Raw genomic sequence first — 19,124 nt, forward strand, 5'->3', positions numbered from 1 at the left:
AACAAACAGGCATTTTTCTTTTATACTAAAAAAAATTATTTAAAGTGATTAGGTATGAGACGGTCTAAGGATTTGCACCTCCTCTGGGACCCTGGAGGTTAGTATAGAGGATAGACTACCATGAGCGGGAGGGGTCAGAGAAGGCTTCACGGAGGAGGGAGGAATCAGAGAAAGACGTGAATGGATGGGTATTTGAGGGGTAGAGGAAGGGAAGGAGGTATGATGTAAGCCCAGAAATGTGTATTTTCCCCAGGTTAACAAACGCATTTGACTTCAAGGGGAATGTCTGCAGAGAATGTAATCACAGTACAAAGAAAAAAATAATAATGTATGCAGCATTTACTTTTTGTTGGATATTGTACTAAGTGCTCTGCTGGGTTATCTCATTTAATCCTCCCAGAAATCTCACGAGGAAGGTTCTGTACATATCCTAAATATATATGCGAGGAAATGGAAGAACCAGATGCCACGTAACTCGGCAGCAAGTTGATTGGGTCCAGATTCAAACCCCACACTCACTCAGAGCTCCCGTGTGCCCGGTGGACTGGAGAAGAACCCTTAAGGCCTTGAAATAGCAAATGTATTATTTTTCTATTGCTGCACGTAACAGACTGAAGGTTTGTATCTCCTCCATAGGCTAAAACCCAGTCCTCGGTGTGATGGCATTTGGTGGTGAGGCCTTTGGGAGCCCTCAAGAATGGGATTGGTGCCCCATAAAAAGAGATGACTGAGAGACGATCTCTCTCTCCACCATGTGAGGTCACCGCAAGAAGGCGGCCACCTGCAATCCAGAACGGGGTTCCTCACTAGGACGCCACCCTGCTGGCACCCTGATCTTGGACTTCCCAGCTTCCCAAGCTACGGGAAATAAATTCCTGTTGTTGAAGTCACCTATGCTGCGGTATTTTGTTCCAGCAGCTTCCCCTAAGGCCTTGCTACCGAATTACTAAACATTTAGCAGATGGAAATGATACCCATTTATGACAGGGCTGTGGCTCAGAGGTTCCAGTAGGGCCAACTGGGGTCTCTGTTTAGGGTCTCACGAGGCTAACCAAACTCACGGTTTGGATCAGGTTGGGCTCTCCTCCGGGGGCTCTGGAGACAAATCAGCGTCCAAGCTCCGTCAGCTTGCTGGCAGAACGCGGTTCCTTGTGGCTGTGGCCGGTGGACTCACTCCTTCCCTTCTGCCAGCGGCTGGAGAAAACGCTCGCTCAGAAGGCGCGCGGGTCAGGTTAAAGGAGGCCCAGCTGCCTAATTCCCCGTCTGCTGCTTTGTGATTACGGGAATGGCAAATAGCTCATCCTATTGACAGGCTTCACCAGCTGGAGGTTTTGTAGAGGATGCACTTAGCCGAAGAGTAGGTTTTGGAAGGATTGCTGGGCGTTCGCGCACAGCTGGGACGGAGGCATGGAAGGTTGAAGGTCTAGGTTAGGGCAGGCGCGGGGAAGACGGACTGGAGAGAAATGATGAAGATAGTGAATCACTGTGAGACTTTCGACCTTTTGGAACACCTCTGTGTTCCCATATTTCACATGCGCCTCATGATGCACCTGTGGGGAGAAGGCATGATTCTCTCCATTCGACAAATGAAGAGACTGGTGAGTCCCTGAATCTCTGTGCTTCAAAGGTCAGACTCTGGGTCGCTGGTCCTGGCAGCCTGACTCAGGTCCCTTGTTCCCTGGAGTTCGGGAACAGGAAATTGGGCCTTACTATTACATGTCACCGGTTCCTGCCATTGTGTCCTGGCTTGGGTCCCCCTCCTTCCCAAAGGAAACATCTTAGGGGAATCTGATTGGCAGGCACAGGGTGAGGAGAGGGGAGATTCCTTTCATGCTCTGGACCCCCAGCTTTCTTAGTGAGGCTGTGAGGAGGGTGGAAGCCGGGGGAGGGAAGGGAATGGGCCTCAGAGGGAGACTCCCCCCCCACCCCCATTAGGGAGAAAGGAGATGCAGGAGAGAAACTTTTTTATTTTCGTTTTTATTTTAACTTGTCACTTTGAACAGGGAGTGCCAGGGGACAGAGAGAGTGGAGGGAATGTGGAGACGGAGTAAATGACACCTATTGACTGTAGGCGACACAAGTCTACAGAGGAAAACTGTGGCATTCCAGAGAAGCAGAAAAGAAAAAAAAAAAGGTCACTCATGTTCCCACCATGTTAGAAATAAGGCCCTTTAAGATTCTGGAGCCAGAGAACCCAGGTTTTGTATGTGAATACATATGTCCTATATATGTGCCTACTATTCTAGAAATCTGCTTTTGTGGCTGATCAATGCCTTTGATGGCTGTCAGGGGGATGGGTCTCCAAGCAGGTCGCTGCAGGGGCTGTGTCCCCCTCCCCCAAAGCAGCGGTCAGACAGAGGTGAGCCCTGTCCCCCCCCTCCAGGAAAACCCTCCACTTAACTTGCCCCAGACAGCCTATTCTTCAGAAGCAAATTGCTTCAAAAAAAAAAAAAAAAATCACTCCATTAAGAAATTCAGCCCAGTCCTCTCAGGTCTCAAATGCTTCCATTTTCTCCAGTCCGCCTGAAAGGGAGAAACACAGAAAGGAGAATTTTAAATGGCACATATTGATTGGCTTGGCTCACCAAAAGAAGGCACTTTACCAGCTTTTCAAATTACCATTTATTCAATAGTGAAAAAGTAACTCAATTTGAGAAAGAGCTCTGACATCCCGTAGGAGTCGCTTTCTCTCCACTTAAATTATATCATTATCATTGTTCACTCATCATTCTCTGGAAGCCATTGGGCAAAGCACAGTTCTTGGCACCTAGGAGACAATCAATAAAGATGGTTGAATTAATGAGACTATAACTGGCAGGGAAGTTCAAAGTCCAGAGGCTTGGGAAATTCAATGTGGGATGAAATGGGTTGAACATGCAAAGTTTATTCCCTTTGGTCAGTACTGGGAAGATCACAAGGTTTAGAATCAACCTGACCCAGGTTCAAACCCTGCGCACTTGTATCTCAGTGAGTACTTCATATCCATGGACCTTAGTGTCCTTGTCAATAACAGAAGAGACACATCTTTCCTGGATGCTTGTTGTGAGGGTTCAAAGAGATGCTCTCCATCAAATGCATCTATGGGACCAGAAGAAAAAAGGTTCCTGTAGATCCTGTTTTGCTGGAGATTAGGGTTTGATTTCCCAAAGGCAAGGCAGCTGTATCTTGAATCCAATACAACAGTTGTCTGTCGAATAAAAAAATTTTAAAAAGTTGGTTCATCTCTCTCTCTCTCTCTTTTCCTTTGTTTCTTTGTTTTATTTCTTAATACCAGAGGGAAGGCAGGTGGTAGGGGGCATGGGTGAAATAGGGGAAGGGAATTAAGATGAACACTGAGTAATATTTAGAATTGTTGAATTATTATATTGGATGCCTGAAATTGATATAACACTGGATGTTAACTGCACTGAAATTAAAATTAAAAACTTAATAATAGGGGTCGAGGCTGTGAGTTTGGCCTAAAAAAAAAAAAAACAAAAAACCAGTTGGTGGTCTTCCCATTTCCTCGTCCTTGCCTGTAATTCCAGAAGCTGCCACCAGAGTCAGAGAAATGGGTCAAGTCAGAATTGCAGCGAACGGCCCTGGACCCTCCTTTGAGGAGCACAGGGTTTTTGTACACATTCCTTCCCCCATTTTTCTGTCTTCAAATGACCTGAATATCTTTACCCACAATAAAAGGATCCATTTGCAGGGGCATCTGGGTGGCTCAGTTGGTTAAGCAACCGACTCTGGCTTAGGTCATGATCTTGCAGTTTGCGAGTTTGATTGAACCCCACGTCAGGTTCAGTGCTGACAGCTCACAGCCTGGAGACTGCTTAGGAGTCTGTGTTTCCCTCTCTCTCTCTGCTCCTCCCTTGCTCTCTCTCTCAAAAGTAAATAAACATTAAGAAAAAAATTTTTAAAGGATCCATTTGTGTATTTGTTTCTCAATTACTGATCTTGCTTGACTTAACAATGGGGTTATGTCCCAATAAACCCATTGTGAATTGGAAATATCTAGGTCAAAAATGCACATAACACATCCTACCACACATCCTAGCTTAGCCCAACCCAGCTTAACCATGCCCAGAACACTTACATTAGCTCACAGTTGTTGTCAGCATATCATTGTTGACCCTTGTGATCAAGGCACTGACTGACTGGGAGCAGCAGCTGCCCTGCCTGTCACACCAGAGGGGATCATACCACTTACCACCAGCCAGGGAAAAGATGGAAATTCCAAGTGTAGTTTCTACCAAATGCATGTCACTTTCACACCATCATCAATTTGAAAAATCTTGTGTTGGGATATAGGAATGCTGATGCATGGGGGCACGTGTACCCCAATGTTCATAGTGGCACTTTCAACAATAGCCAAATTATGGAAAGAGCCTAAATGTCCATCAACTGATGAATGGATCAAGAAGATGGGGTTTATATATTCAATGGAATACTACATGGCAATGAGAAAGAATGAAATCATGCCATTTGCAGCAACATGGATGGAACTGGAAAGTATTTTGCTGAGTGAATTAATTCAGTCAGAGAAGGACAGATATCATATGTTTTCACTCCTATATGGATCTTGAGAAACTGAACAGAAGACCATGGGGGAAGGGAAGGGGAAAAAAATAGTTACAGAGAAGGAGGGAGGCAAACCATAAGAGACCCAAATACAGAGAACAAAATGAGAGTGGATGCGGGGAAAGGGAGGGGGAAAATGGGTGATGGGAATTGATGAGGGCACTTGTTGGGAAGAGCAATGGGTGTTATATATGTCAATTTGACAATAAATTATATCAAAGAAAATCTTGTGTTGAATCCCTGTCAGCCAGGGGCCATCTGTACTTTACTGTCAAAGTCCTGGGGTGCATCTTGGCTGGGGGTATTGGTTGCAGGTGAGAAAGAAGAGAGGTAGGGAGAAAACCTTTGCAAGTATCTAGATTCCTGCATTTGGGATCAGTTGATGACAACTTGGGAGAGACTTTCTGCTAAATGTTCTAGGATGCTTAATGAGCTTCCAGAAGATAAGTGGTTAACTCTTAAGTCAAACATTGAAATTAAGAACAAAGGTCATGGTGACATGAAAAAGGATTTTCTTTCTTACTCTCATGGGGCTTTCTCTGATTTTTAATTTCTTTTTATTCAGTTAATTTCATTCTGTTTCATTTTTTCATTTATTTCATTTCATGTTCTTTCAAACATTTATTGGTGCAATATTGTGAGTGGCACTGCTGTATCTAGGCCCTGGGGATTTATCTGGGAACAAAACAAATGAAGTCTTTGCTTCTTGGAGTTGATATTCTGCTGGAGGAGACAGACAGTGAACAATAAACCTAAGATAATGGCAGGCAGTAATAAATGTTCCAAAGTGGGGAGGGGGGGAGCAAAGTAGGAAGCTAGACCATCATGGAGTCTAATTAAGCCTTTGTTGATATCTGGGGGTCAAGGAATTTTCTAGGCAAAGGAAGTAGAAAGTGCAAAGGCGTGAAGACAGGAGCATGCATTGTGAGGATGAGGAGCTAGGAGGCCAGTGTGACCACAGCACACTGAGCACAGGGGAGAGCGGGGGGAGATAAAGTTGGAGAAGCAGCAAGTCCCAGATCGCACGGACCCTTAGAGGATGTGGTATTGACCTAGGATTCTATTCTAAGTTTGTTGGGAAATTGTTAAAAGGTGTTACCAAAAGGTGTTGCAAAAGGGATGAATTGTACTCTCCAAATTAATACATTGAAGCTCTAACTCCCTGTACCTCATAATATGACTGTGTCTGGAGACGGCATCTGAAGAGGTGATGATGTTAAAATGAAGCCATTACACTGAGCCCTAACCTAATATGACTGATGTCTTTCTAAGAAGAGGAAATTTGGACACAGAAAGAGATACCAGAGATGCACGTGGATAGAGAAAAGACCACATGAGGCCCACAAATCAAGAAGAGAAACTTAAGAAGAAATCCAAACTGCCAACACCCTAATCTTGGACTTCCAGCCTCCACAACTGTGAGAAAGGAAATCTATTGTGCGTGCCAGGCGGTCCGTGGTATTCCATTATGGCAGCTCTTACAAACACACACACAGGGTTTCAAAGCACAGATTGCCATTGTCTGGCTTTAATTTTCAAATGATCACTCCAGCTGCTATGAAAAAAGGGCCATGGTGGGGAAGAGGGGAGGCAAGGAGGCCAGCTGAGAGGCTGCTGTGGTGACCCTGGGCAAAGGGGGCTGTGGGCTGGACTGCACCAGTAGGAAAAGAGGTGATGAGAAGTGTTCCAAATCCAGACAGACTTTGTAGGCAGAGCCCAGAGGATTTGTGGGAAAGAGGAAATGGACATGCTGGCCAGGTCAGGCCTCTTCAGAGCATTCATCACCTGCCCCACAAGAGGTTCTGGTACTGTGACAAGACCCTAAAAAAAGCCCTAAGATTTTAGACCCAAACTAGTCTTAGATGGGACAAAAGGCAGAGGGTACTGAAGGAAAGGAGATCCTAGGATGGTTCTAAGGTCAGAATGCTTGGGTTTAAATCCTGGATCCCCTTCTCACTGTGTGACTAAAGGCAAGGTATTGAAATGTTCTAAATGTCAGTTTCTTCATCTATGCAGTGAAGATGACAACACCCACCTCATGGGCCTACTGTATGAATTGGTGTATTTATGTAAAGCTCTCAGCATAGATTTGTCCTATAGTAAATGATATGTATTAGTTAGCTCTTGCTGTGTAACAACACACCCCCAACAACTCAGTGCTTTATACAGGAAGCATGTATTATTGCTCATGAATCTACTTGTCAGTTATTTTTTTAAGGGGGCCAAGCAGGACCAAAGACATGAGCTTTGTTTCCAAAGGACCTGTGAATTAGGCCAACAGTGGAAACACACATATGAAGCTCACAAATCTTTGCATAGGTTGTAGGAGCTTGTAGAGATGGACTGGGACTGTCTGGGAGACATGAGTTCTGGTCTGCTTGTGGGATTTGCAGCAAGTTCCTTCCCTCACTGTGCCTCAGTTTCTATATATAAAGGAAGGAGTTGGATCAGACAATCTTGAGAATTTCCTTCAGATATGGATTCCCTTGAATATATGTAACGCTACCTGCCTAATTGTGGCTTGAACTAATGGGGGCGGTCTTATGCAAATCCAGAGCTAAGCAGTCCAGGACTCAGTGATATCTGCTGCCTCTCTGCTCTGCCACCCTTAGATGGCTGGCTTGTCACTTCAGTCCCAAGGCAGTCACTGTGCCTCCAAATATCACATCTTTGTTCTAGGCAGGTAAAAGGGAAGGAGCAGAAAGAGAGCAACGGTTTATGCCCACAGAGTCTGTTTCTATTTGTAAGGAAATCAAAGGCTTCCCTGGGAGCCATATCCTGATAATTTATGTTTGTCTTTTTATTTTTATTTATTTTAAAAAAATTTAATTAATGTATTTATTTTCAGAGAGAGAGAGAGAGAGAGAGAGAGAGAGAGAGAGAGAGAGAAAGCAAGCAAGCAAGCACACAGGTGGGGGAAGGGCAGATAGGAGACACAGAATCCCAAGCAGGCTCTGTGCTAATAGTAGAGCTCAAACTCACAAACTGTGAGATCATGACCTGAGCCAAGATCAAGAGTCAGATGCACGGGGCACCTGGGTGGCTAAGTCGATTAAACGTCCAACTTTGGCTCATGTCATGATCTCACCATTCCCAAGTTTGAGCCCAGCTCTGAGAGCTCAGAACCTGGAGTCTGTTTCAGATTCTGTGTCTCCCTCTCTCTCTGCCCCTCCTCCACTCACACTGTGTCTCTCTCTCCCTCTCTCAAAAATTAAAAAAAAAACATTAAAAAAGAGAGAAGAGTCAGACGCTTAACCAACTGTGCCACTCAGGTGCTCTATGCTTGTCTTTTCAGCCAGAGCTGTTCTCCATGGCTGCCCAACTAGAGAGAAGGTGGCTACAAGTTTGGAATAGAATTTGGGTCAGAAAATCATGCTGCTGGCTGCAAATACTAACTGCAAATTCATAGAGTCCCATAGGTGCACCCTTGGGCCCTCAGACCCACAGGGAGCTCTGGCCAGTCAGAGGTTGTCCCTCTGGTAACATTTCCAAATAATTTCATGGGACTATAAATTCTGAAAAAGACAAGGACACTGCTTACTCATTCTCACTTGGATCTTAAACCTGGTTCAGGGCCTGGCCCATCAGACTTGCACGGCGGCAAACATTTGTGAATGAACAAATTGCCCATCAGTGTGTATGGATTTCAATGGACAGGGCACTCAGGCAATGAGGGATCTGGATAATTGGATTTTCTGGCAGCCTGAGGGCGAAGCAGAAAAGCTTATGATTTCAAATTAATTCCAGCAACACTGAGTGCCTTCCGCATCCATAGCTCCAAGGTAAAAACACACGTGCTGTGTATGTGTAATGGTCAGGGTCTCGGTGAGAAGGACAGCGCCATCAGGGTGAGGGTGCAGCTTGATGAGGCTCCACTCACACAGGCGTGACAGATTTAAGGGAAACCAACAAAGGGTGCCGCAGTCCCCCTGGGGAGTCCTACAGCCCCTGTGGGGTCACAGGGGTAGGGGAGGGAGTGGATCCCCCACAGGAAGAGAGCTGGAGGGGGCGAGGGGGCTGCAGGAGCAGATGTAGAGGCAGGAGCTGTGCCTGACACAGGGGAGCCCCGCCCCTGGCCCTTGTGCGCGGAGAGAATGAGCACTCTGCCTCTCCTTCCTTCCACATTGCTCACCTGCTGGTGCATCTCATCTGCCAAACCCTCGACCAGGGGATGGGGGGAGCCCACTGCGATCTAACCCTGGGGGGCACAAAGCAGGGAGGGGAAGGGCGGGGCAAGTGGAGATAACCTGATAGCCATGTAAAATTTTACATTCTCGCAAGTGCTCTTTGAGGTGGACATTAGTGTCCACGTCTACATAGTAGAACAGAGGCCTGGAGGAGTTCAGTCCTTTGTCCAAGTTCACACGGCCTTGGGAGCGGCCAAGCCAGGATGAGTGCTCAGACCAGCAGACTCCCATTCCAGTGCTTGCTCCTGGCTCCTTGCCACCTGCCACTGCAGCCTACTTGGGCGGGAGCCCGCTCATTCCTTTTGCTTCTGGATTCTTCTCAGGAGTGAGGAGACCTGGCCGGAAGGCACTGCTTTTCTGGGCAGAAGAATGAGTTCTGCAAAGTGTAGATTGGAGGTTGGCTGCCAGGGATGGGGGTGTACTTTTAAGCCTTTTTAAGAGTGGAAAGAAAACCGGGTCTGCAGTCAGCAGGGCTGGGTACTGGTGGGCCCCCCGACAATGGGCATTCTTTACTGAGCCTCTGTTACGTGCCAGGTACTGTCCTGAATGTTTCACACACATAACCCTCAAAGAAAGGTATTATTTCCATTTGCCTGGCTCCAAAACAGAAGCACGGAGAGGTTAAACTACTTGTGCGAGGTAGAACAGGATTCAAAATCAAGACTGGGTACAAAGGCCAAGATCCTACTTTTATTCCCGCAGTTGCCCTTCAGAGGACTGAAAGCTGATTTTGACCCAGTGGACCCTGAAGTTTTATTAAAAAAAAATTGAAATCCGTGACCAACAGCTTAAAATTGTGTGCAATTTCACATAAAAACCTGAATTTCTGACTTCTATTGAAAAATGGGAAGATTGGAAATTCTGGGCCCATATTCTCAAATGGCAACAATCAAGTAAAGCTGAGTGACAGCTGCCTCCTTTAAATGGGAGACTTGCCCTCATTTTGCCCTGGTCCTCACCACTCCCTACTGTCCAGCACGAGGCTCCAAATCCATTGCCATTCCTCCTCTGCTTTGCCATAGGTTCTCTTGTACCCGAGCCACTCCCCTTACTTACTGTGCCCTCCTGGCTGCAGTAGGTGTTTAGGTTGTGCCACATCACGTGATGATACAAGATGATCCACTGGGGTGATGGAAGCAAATATTTGACCTTCTGTTAATAGGTCTGATCTCATTTATGCTTCTTTTCTTTTTAAAGTTTTCTATTTTTCAAGTTTATTTATTTAATTTATTTTTATTTTGAGAGAGAGAGTGAGAGTGGGGGCAGGGGGTAGAGGGAGGGAGAGAGAGAGAGAGAGAGAGAGAGAGAGGGAGAGAGAGGGAGAGAGAGGGAGAGAGAGAGAGAGAGAGAGAGAGAGAGAGAGAGAGAGAGAGAGAGAGAGAGAGAGAATCTTAAGCAGGCTCCATGCTCAGGGAAGAGCCTGACACGGGGCTCAATCGCATGACCCTGGGATCATGACCTGAGTTGAAACCAAGACTCAAATGCTCAAGTGACTGAGCCACCAGGTGCCCCCTGATCTTATTCACTCTTAATATTTATTTTCATGTTTTACTGTACACTCAATATATTAATACAAGAGCCATGGCTGTACTTTATAAATGAATTTGGGCATGTATATTGGGGTATTGCTCAGAACATTTTTCTGGTAGGGCTGTGAGATAGACATGTTTGAAGACCACTGCTCTTAATCACTGAATGCCATGAGACATTGCAGAAGTCTCTTTGATTTTCTGGGCCTAGATTTTTTTTTTCATCTGGAAAACGGAGATACTGATACTGCCCACCTTGAAGAGTCGTTGCAAAATTCTAAACACCCAGCAAAACGTAAAGTGCTGGGCCATAAAAGCAAAACGCCACCCTGGGAGAAGTAACTTGGCACAGCCAGCCAAGCAGTGGCCGCTCCTTTTATTTTAATGTCAACCAGGAAGGGGGACTGGAAGGTTCCCAGTAGGGTGTTGAGTCATAAAGCCTGGGCTGCGGGCTGACCTGGCCCAACCCCCTGCACGGCAACAGGGTTGATCTCCAGGTTCATTAGTGTGTTGATGCACCCGGAGGCAGACAACCGCTCGCTCTCATTAAAGAGAAGCAACTGCCCCATTTCTGTTCACCTTCCCCTCACCTCCAGCCTCCACCTGCTATTCCAGAAAGCCTTCTTCTCATTTCCTTCAACTCCGATGGTCTCCCTTGTCCCTGGGTTCATTCTCACTTGGGGAGAGTATAGATTTAAAGGCAGATTCAGACACACAGGTGTGGGTATCAGCAGAGCGTCTGCCCCAGTGTGGTCATGTCAGTGCTCCCTCCCACTGGAAGGGAAGAGATGAACTTGAGGTCAGGCACCGCAAGCTTCTCGAAGGCATCTCTGCCTGAGATGGAGCCTCGGCCTCCTGGGGGTGGGCCCTTTGGTGGACTTAGGGGGTTAGACAGACCCTGAACACTGAGTGAGTCTCTGGGACACTCACTCCTTTCCTCCCAACACCAAGGATGTACAATTTGTACAACTGTTCAAATCCCCAGGGTGTGGAGAGAAGATGTGAGCCAGGACCACAGCCTACTAAGTAGTGGAGTGTGGACGATCAAGTCCTGCTTTGCCTGGAACCAAGAGATGTGGGACTTTCAGTGCTAAAACTGGGACAGTTTAGGGGACACCAAAAAGGTTGGACATCCCAGATGGAGCCAGAATTCAAACCCTTACAACCCATCTCTGAAGCCCACATGCTAACCCACTCCTCTGCAGCACCCTGAGTATGGACAGAGAGAGCCACTAGGGGTATGTGGAGTGTGGCAGGCACGTGAGCCCCTGGAGGAGGAAAGAGAAGGGGCCTCAAAAACAGGGACCAGCTCTCTGTGTTATTTTTCTGTCTCAGAGTGTGGCAGGGGACAGTAGAAAAGGTAGCTCTCTACCCACCCTGTTTGAAAACTGAGATTCCAGTAGAGAGAGGGCCAGAGTGTGTGCAGATCCTATGAGCTCCTGGTTGTAGAACATCTTTCCATTTATAACTTTAGTCCAAACACTTGTGAGGTAGGTTTTCATAGATGAGGAAACCAGAGCTTTGAGAGGCCCAGAAATGTGCTCAAAGCTCACCTTAATCCTTTGCTCTGCTATAAAAAAAAATACCATAGGCTGGGAAACTTAGAAACAGTTGAAATTCATTGCTCGCAGATCTGCAGGCTAGAAGTCTGAGATGAAGATGCCCGCTTGATTGGATGAGGGCCCTCTTCTGGTTGTGGACCAGATCCTTCTATGACAGAAGGGGCTAGGGCTGAAAGTGGAATCTCCATTATGAGGGTGCCAATCCTGCATTCACAAAGGCTCCACCTTCATGACTGAATCCCTTTCCAAAGGTCCCACTTACGAAAACCATCACTTTTGTGGGTTAGGGTTCCAACATTTGAATTCTGGGGGACACAAAGATTCAGACCATAGCATCCAAGCCAAGAGATGACCCTAAGTCATAGGAAAATAGACGGGATCTCTTTGTGAACACTAAGGCCACTCACAAGGGCTCTACCCTCATGGCGGAAGGAACCAGATGACCCTCTGTTGAAAGTAGTAGTCTGCACTTGACCTCAGGTCTTTTCGCCCCCCGGGCCTGTGCTTTTAACCATTAGGCATTACTGTCTCTTCAGGAAGACTTTCTTAAAACATATAATCATTTCCTATTATTATTATAACTCAAAGCTGGCAGGGGAGGAAAGTAGGTGGGTGAGAGCTTTGTTCAGGCTTTCTGTGCCTTTTGACTCTATTCTTGACTTTCTGCTATTGGTTGCTGGTGGTAAGGCAGAGGGAGCGAGCCAAACTTCAGTGTCTCATATTTCCTCCTTACTAACATCTGGTCAGAAGAGAAGGTCAAAGCTGTTAAGTGCAACAAGGTCCTGTAGGTGTCTATTTGGAGATTTTATTACTCCCCCCATCCTGCACCCCCACTTCTAGAGCCTTGTCTGAGCCTTTTGGGGTGTGTGGGGTGGGTGTTACCACACATGTGCACCCCTTTAATTTATCAGTGTTACTGACTATAAAAAAGTTAGGCTTTGTAACACTGCCTATGGGCAAGAGCCAAAATTAAAGTGTTATTTAAAATACATGAGAGAGACTGATAGTCATTTAAACAGCTTTAAAAAGTATCAGGCCACATAGACTGTAAAATACTACCTCTTTGGGAGATCCAGTCAAGAGAAAAGTTTTTCCCTAGGTCCTGTTAATACATGAAGCTCCAATCTCAAATCTGAGCAGAAGTCATTCATTTCACAAACACTGAGTGAATGTCTCCTCTGTGTCGGGCCCTATGCTAGGTGCTGTGAGGATATAAAGATGACATTGACTAGAGTCTCTCTCATCCAGTTCCCAGGTCATTGAGGAGACATTACTATATTACAGGGTAGAAATGATGAAAAGGAGAGCATTCCAGTTAGCGGCAGTGGCCTGAGCAAATATCCGGAAGGTAGAAACGAGTATACTTGGGACAGGGGAGGAGCCTCTTTGGCTCAAAACAACAGAGGAGGCAGGTTCCTGTGGGGAGGAACACTCCCTAATGTCAGACCCCATTCCTGAAGATATGGAGATGGATATATAAGCCAGAAATAGGTCTCCGGAGAACGTGATGGTCAAACAGCAAGAGTCAAATGTTGATAAATCAAATCCCAAAGAATGACACAAACTTGAGGAATTGCCAAATCTAGGGCACGGATGACGAGGTCAGAAGTTCAGCTGGGGGAGTGCTCAGCACAGGCTGGAGGGGAGGTAGCATGCTTCACGGGCAGAACAGGAATTCAACCTACAGGTGGCCTTTGGAGAATGGAAAGAATTTCCTTGGCAGGAGAGGACGGCTGTGGGCATTCTGAACAGACGAGTTTTAGGAAGAAGGGTGGGGGGAGGGAAGGAGGGATACCTGGGGTGTGGGAGTTCCCTGGTTTGACTAGGCAGAAGGGTCTGCTCTAACTTCCCCCAACCTCCGGACAAGTGGTCGATGGGGTGATGAAGGGTGACCAGGTGTTGGGGGCAGACAGATCTAGGCTGGGTTGAACTTTCTCTCCTTAACTGATTTTAAGGCACCTCTCTGTACCTCCCTTAACCCCTCCGGTTTCCTCATTTGCAGAAAGGCCATAACCAGGATTCCCTCACAGGGCTGCTGTGATGGTTAGAGCTTTATGTCCGCTAGAGTGCTCTGGGGGCAAGTCATAGCGAGTCCCAAGTCGCCTAGCCTTCTACTTTGCACCCCTGAGGTCTGCTTCCTCCTCAGTAGAATGGATCACACTGAGGCCTTGCTTGCGGAAAGAAAAGACAGGGCCTCCTCTCGGCTTTCACTTATGCCTGAGGAAATTTCCCAGAAGCCCTTGCAGGTCACATGCTCATGAACCACTCACTGACAGAGGGGGCCGGGCTTCCCTTAAGGCCAATCAGGACTGGCCGTGAGCTGGGAGGCGGGGCCGCCTCCAGTCCCGGAAGGGGCAGTGCCCGCTGGAGATCTGGAAGTCGAAGCATAGCTGCCGTGGTGTGTGGAACCGTAAGTGCCCTGTTCCGTGGCAGTTGGCAGAACGTGCAAACAGAGTGGGGTCTCGGGTGGCAGAGGAGGCCACACAGATCACGGGTCTCAAGGTCCCTTTCCTTGATGTTGTCCGGGTCACTAAACCTCGAAATAAAAGGGAGAGGAGAAAATGAAGAAAATTCTGAGACAACCGAGCAACTCACAGTGGTTGGTATCAAAATCGTAATGTTGCCCTGAACGTTCTTTAAAATCCATGAAGTCTTTTTCCCTCCACATTTCTCCTGGGCTTCATAGCCTATCCCTTTTCATTTATTCTTCACAAGCACCTGGGCTTCTGGCGGATGGTTTACAGCCCTTCCTGCTACCTGCTTCTCCATCTGGAGGTGTCCTGTGGTTGGTGCCCCTAGGGACTGAACGTGGGGGGACGGATCTCAGCTCCAGCACCAGCATGGGCAGGCTAGCCTCTCTGTGCTTGTCCTCAGCTGGTCCTGGCTCCCAGGACACACGCACCCGCCCATTGGGTTGAAAAGCGTTTGTTCTTCTATGTCTGCATGAGGTGGCCTGTTGAGATAGGAAGGATTTGCGAATCCTGTGAGACTGGAGTCTTGCCACTTCCTGCCATCTCGTCAAAGAGCAGAACGTAGAATGGGGCTATGTGAAGGGAGGGAACGTGCAGCTTAATGAAAAGCATGAGCTCCATAATGTAAGGAAATTACAGTATTATTGCTTTCCAGCACAGCAACAAGATATAAATAGATACTAATAAGTAAAATTAGGTTAATTGCTGAAAAAAGTACAATTCATAATAGGCTTGCATTATATAAATGTTTGCACATGTAAAAGTCTTTTAATATACGTGGACTTTGCTGCGTTGGCATGAAAACTTGCAGCTCCGCCGCAACTAGCTATGCGATCTCAGGCAGCTCTTCCCCTTTCTGTGCCTCAATTTCATTGGCTATAAAATGAGACTAATAATTTCTTTCTTGTAATAAAGGGCAGATGAGGTAATTTGTAAAGGGCTTTGAAACCCGGGAAGCACAATACATTCCTTATGTATTTAATAATTATCATAACTAATACTCATCATAACTAATAATCATCCACAATAAAAATATATTCAAGGAAATAATAAAGACTCATTGTTTGAAATACCAACCTTAAAAGTGATCCAGGAATACTAAATTCATGTTTTTCTTTACAAAAGTGTCTACAAATCAGAGATATTTAATATGCTTTTTTTAGATACTGTTTTTTTTTTTTTTTAAATTTGAGAGAGCGAGAAAGTGTGAATGGGAGAAAGGAGCAGAGGGAGAAAGGGAGAGAATCTTAAGCAGACTCCATGTGGAGCCCAATGACATGGGGTTCAGTCCCACGACGCTGGGATCATGACATGAGCCAAATCAAGGGTCCAACACTCAACCGACTGAGCTGTCTAGGCACCCTGATACTATCCTTTTGATTAACAACAATTTTGGGCCTCACAGCACCTTTAGGGACTGAACAGCAATTGGTGGATTATTTTGGACAGAAGCCTGGATGGCCCAAGCTCCTGGATTAAGGTAGCTACATTTATGAATGTATTTTCTGGGTAAACATGAAAACCAGATGAAATCATGTACTTCATTGCGGATAAGGAAAAATCAATGCCCCGTGGGATGAACTGTTTATAGTTTTACTACAGAAATGGATGCACTATTTATACCTAAGAGTTCTGCTATCTTAAACCACGGTGGTTAGTTTCTCACTTCAAGTTCATTCACAAGCCATCACCAGGGAGAGTCCGTCATTGTGGTTAAAAGCAACTAATGTCAGACCCCTGCTGGCCTAATATGGTACTGCATGGGCAAACACAATGTCTGGTTTCTATTAGTGGGGAAATTAGCTACAGGGGCAAGAGAGCAGAGACGCCAAGGATTCAGTGTGGCCTTAATTTATATCTAGGTGTCATTATTCATCAAGATGTGTGCCAAATGGGAGCAAGAAGAAAGGTCGAACTCAAGTGGAGAACAGTGGCTCTTGAGGGGCAACCAGAGATCATAGTCTCCTTTCAGGGCAGTTTAGAGCAGCTCCCCCTTCATTGCTAACAGCACATAGAATGTAGCACTTGTTCCTCCCGGTGCTTTCAAACTCATTGTTGACCGGATACTCTAGCCTCTCACAGGGCAGAAGCTTTCTCCCCAGCTTTTTCATTCTGCCCTCCAAAGCAAGAAGGAAGGCCTTTGAAGAGTGAAGGTCAAAATGCAATGCTCAAGGATATATGTAATAGGACCACTATACTAGGAGGTGGCATATGCAGGTATAAGGAGTGCCTAGAATTATAATGCGTTTCCTTCTGTGGACCGAGCTCTTTCCTGCTCTCTTATGAAACTGAAGTAAAATGGCACCTGCCTCTGCAAGGAAAACGGAGTCCAGGGTAGAGGAAGCCCAGAGCAGCCCAGAGAGGGACAGAAGAGACCCAAACAAAAAAAGGACCTCAGATAAAGAGAGCACAGCTCTTGTTTTGGGAAAGAGGATCTTTTTAAAAAATGTTTATTTTGAGAGAGGGCAAGCACAAGCGGGGGAGGGGAGAGAAAGAGGGAGAAAGAGAATCCCAAGCTGGCTCGGCACTGCCATCTCAGAGTCCACATATGGCTTGATCTCACAAACCATGAGATCAAGAGTTGAATGGACACTTAACCCACTGAGCCACCAGGGGGTCCGAGGAAGAGGCTCCTGATTAGTGTTCCTGGCTGGCAGAAATCAGAGCAGGAGTGGGGAGCCCATTTTGGAGGAGCAGAGGTTGGAGAGTGGCAAAGTGGCTGAGGTGCCAGCTCAACTCCCAACCTAGTGTTTTTGGCTGCAGTGAATAGGTAAACCCCAGAGAGCAGACCCGGCGTTGGGAGTGGGGAGCCATGAGGGGTAGAGAGAGTCATTCCACTTGCTCTGCTTTAACGTGGTTGAGCGGATGAACTCTTTTTCTTCTGCTCACGGCAGAAAGCTCTGAGGAGGGTTTCCAATGGTCAAAAGTCAGAGCCTTACCTCATTTGGTCCACCCCCATGGCCCCATGACTTGAAGGTCACAGAAACCAAATGGGCTTGTGCTGGAATTAAGGGTGTCTGTCAGCCAAGTCCCTCAATCCCTTCCTCTTCAGGGTTTGTGCCCGTTCAGTGTCGCTTGAGTGATGCAAATCCATTCTTCCCAGTAAAACAAAATCATCATCTCATTAGCATCCCCGAGAATGTTCCGTGATTACAGGAAGGAAAGCTGTGATTGCCGATCTAAATACGGAGAACTTGGTGATTTTCAAAGGCACTGTTGGCTGCATTGAGCAGGCAGTGAGAAACCCACCCTCAATTTTCCGAAGAGTGTTCCTCTACACGGGTGGACTCTGAAATACTTAGCTAGTCTCTTATCGATGGATACTTAAGTCATTACTACCTTTCTGCCATTGGAAACAATGCTACATAAACATTCTTATGCAAAAAGCTTTGTATATGTGTCCTATTTCTTTGTTAGAGAGATCTAGAAATGGGATTGGATACCACCAAATTTCCTTTCAAAAATATTTTTCATACTTCATCAATTTATTATAATAATGCTAGTATTGATGATGACTATTTTCTTTCTTGAGGACTTACTATGTGCCAGGCACTGTATTAAGCACTTCTTATGCTTAATCATTCTCATCAACTCAGTATGTCAGGTTCTATTATTATCCCCATTTTAGAGACCGAGAACTGGAGACACAGGGCATGTAAGTTACTTGCTTAAAGTGACTTAATACATGCCAGGCCCAGGATTCCTGATCCATGGTTTCACTCCTACCTCCATTTCAGGAAGAGAAAGCTTGAGTAAAAGGCGTCCTGAACTTGTCCATGAAAAGAAGCCAGTGGGAAGCTGATTGTTGGAAGTGTTGTCATCTTGAGTCTTCTTGGTGTTGATAGAAGGACGTTAGCTCAAGGTCACAAGAGGATTTTACTCCAGCTATGCCCACACAACCTCTCTTCTAGATGCATAATTCAGTCAGCATTGTACTGGTTGTATTTAGCCTCTGCCAGACAGCTGGTTGAAGTGGTTTCCGTCTCAATGAAATGAAATGGCTGTCTCAGTGTTCTGCTGTGTCAGGCTAAGAGTGCATGAAAGGGGATGGGGGTAGATCCGGGTCAAGGCCATAGATAGGTGTTGTGCATTCCTGGAAATGGAATCCCTTGATTAGTGTGAACTGTCGTGAGGAGAACCAGGGACCTTGGGGGTGAGAGCTTCTTGGAGGCCTGCTTGTGCCCACCAGCTCCTCCGGATCTGTGCCTTTGTTCCTGGGAGAGAGAGCGTCAGACTGGGCTGAGGAAAGGGTGAGGAGGCGGCGGCGGAGGGGAGACAGCTGTTCGGGCAAGCGGGGGTATTTATTTCTTACCATTGCTAAATGCTCTTGTTACACTGCAGCCCATCTACTCATCTCCTAAGAAAATACAAGCCTGTGTCTCGTCTTTCCTCGGAAGGGCATGAACTCTGTACAAGACGGCCCGCAACTGCACAGAGGACGTCTTGCACACTTTCTGTATAAGGAATGGCGTCATGACTACATCGCCAGCCTGATCACACACGCACCCACACACACACGCGCACCCCGCATGATGTGTGACCGCTCTGTCGAGGGGGTGTAAAAACCTCACTAAAGTTGTAGTGAAGTAGAACATTTCACTTCTACAAACTCCTTTCAGGGGGACAACTATGTGGAGTTGGAAGAAATACTTTGAAAAGCCATTTGGAAGTGGGTGGGGGGTGAGACCCCGCAAATGGGGATGCTGGAATGACAACAGATGGTCGCTAAATGATCTTTTCTACAAAGGGGGTCCGGGCTTTTGTTTCCGAGTGTGGTATATGCAAGTGGGGGTGCGGCTTCCAACGTCCCCC

Source organism: Suricata suricatta, chromosome 11 (assembly GCF_006229205.1).
Source record: "Suricata suricatta isolate VVHF042 chromosome 11, meerkat_22Aug2017_6uvM2_HiC, whole genome shotgun sequence".
Classification (NCBI taxonomy): Eukaryota; Metazoa; Chordata; class Mammalia; order Carnivora; family Herpestidae; genus Suricata; species Suricata suricatta.